Here is a 2,209-nt window from a genome sequence, read left to right as displayed (position 1 = left end):
GTTATGCACATGTACCCTAGAACTTAAAGTATAATAAAAAATAAAAAATAAAAAAAAGAAAATAGCCATACAAAGTGTTCATAATTAAACAAATGAAAATGCCTGTAAGCCTGACACCGCTTTAAATCTAGTGACTCTGTTTAAAGTAAAATCTAATTTTTCTAGGACCCATATAGGATGGGCCCTATCCTGTAACCTTGTCCACTCCCACTGCTGTTAAAGTTGCAGGTGTTGTGTCTTGGATGCACCACAGTCAGCTAACACCGGCAGCTCAGGACAAGTGGACCAGCCAGGAGGACGCAGATCATCCAACCTGGCTGATCCTGAGACGAGACCAAGCTGCTGCTGAGGACGACAACCCTGTTCTGGTCACTCTGAAGGCTGACCAGTCTACGCACAGCTGAAGCTTGAGGAGACAACAAGCCCTGCTCTAGTCACACACCGGCAGCTGACTAATCTACGCACGGCTGAAGCTTGAGGACTCGTCAAGCAAGTAAATGTAGTTTAAAATCTTAAGACTAATTATTTTCCTGTAATACTAACTGTTTTCCTATTGTTCTGTCACTGTATTCAACCTTTTTCCCAGGTAAGGACCTCTTTTGTCCTTGCTGGACGTTGTTTTGTTGTTGTTACCCCCACCATAACCATGCTAGAAGAAATACCTATATAAGGTGTCCCCACTGTGCACATACTACTTAGGAAACCCAGACCCGTCCAGCCCAGCAACAATTCGGAGTCTTGCAGTCATTCTTTAAACATATAAACCAGAAGTTACCAGAACCTCCTCCTTTAGCAAAAACAGAAAAAAACCTATTTGCTCAGTTGGCTGAAAACATAGCTGGCAGCCTAGATATTTCTTCATGTTATGTTTATAAAAAGACTAACATAAAAGACCAATGGCCTTGAGAAGCAAAAGAGTTAATGCCTCAAGATAACTTTACTTTAACTAACTCTTTCCTCAAACAGATGCCCCAAGTTCAACCATCTGGCTCTTTAAAACTTCTGTTATTAAAAAACACTGTTACGCGCTAAGAAAAAGCCTTTAAGACCTAGTAACAAAACTAACCTGCTTAAGACATGACAAAGTTAGTACATGTGTATATGCAAGTTTAACACAGGTTTGATCCTACGTCTTCATTTAGAAAATAGTTTGCAGCTATAAAAAATTTAAAACTCTCATTATAAGTGTGTTACTGGTAATAAAAACTTGCTTGCTCCTCCCCTGTGTATTACACCTGCTCCTTCAAATGATAAAAGGTTTTGTAGCTACCACAGTTCATCAAAAAACTTCAGCACAAGTGTATTACATAAAACACTATCGCTCTGTCTCACAAAGAGACTCAGAAAATAAAAATAAAATAAAAACTCCCACTATTTAGTGAAAATGCTCAAAGCGGGGAATGAGGAAAAAGACCACTACTACTCTTGCTGCCCTCCTCCCCCACCTTGCCTAGTTCACAAGACAGGAGAAAAAACAAAAAGCAAAAAGTTAGAAAAAATCAAAAGTAAGATAAATAGACAACCGTGGCACCACCACCCAGCCCTAGGAGTTAAAAAAAAAGTAATAACATCAACCCCGGACCTCAACTACTTGTGTTATCTGTAAATTCCAGACACTGTATGAAACAAACATTGTAAAACTTTCTCTCTGTCAGCTGATGCATGTAGCCCCCAGTCACGTTTCCCACGCTTGCTCCATTTATCACGACCCTTTCACGTGGACCCCTTAAAGTTATAAGCCTTTAAAAAGGCCAAGAATTTCTTTTTCGGGGAGCTCAGCTCTTAAGACGCGAGTCTGCCGACGCTCCCGGCTGAATAAAAAAACCTCTTCCTTCTTTAATCCGGTGTCCGAGGAGTTTTGTCTGCAACTCATCCTGCTACACCAGATCAGCCTGGGCAACAAGGTAAAACCCCATCTCTACAAAAAACACAAAAAGGGATCTGGGTGTGATGGTATGCACCTGTGGTTACAGCTACTCAGGAGGCTAAGGTGGGAGAATTGCTTGAGCACAGGAGACGGAGTTTGCAATGAGTCGATATTGCACCACTGCACTCCAGCCTAGGCAACAGAGCAGCAATATCCTGTATCAAAAAAAAAAAAAAAAAAAAAAAAAAAGGCCAGGTGTGGTGGCTCACGTCTGTAATCCCAGCACTTTGGGAGACCAAGGTGGGCAGATCATTTGAGGTCAGGAATTCGAGACCAGCCGGG

Source organism: Colobus angolensis, unplaced genomic scaffold (genome assembly GCF_000951035.1).
Source record: "Colobus angolensis palliatus isolate OR3802 unplaced genomic scaffold, Cang.pa_1.0 Scaffold36, whole genome shotgun sequence".
Taxonomy (NCBI): domain Eukaryota; kingdom Metazoa; phylum Chordata; class Mammalia; order Primates; family Cercopithecidae; genus Colobus; species Colobus angolensis.
The sequence above is the reverse complement of the archived record's forward strand: the minus strand, read 5'-3'. Positions refer to the sequence as shown.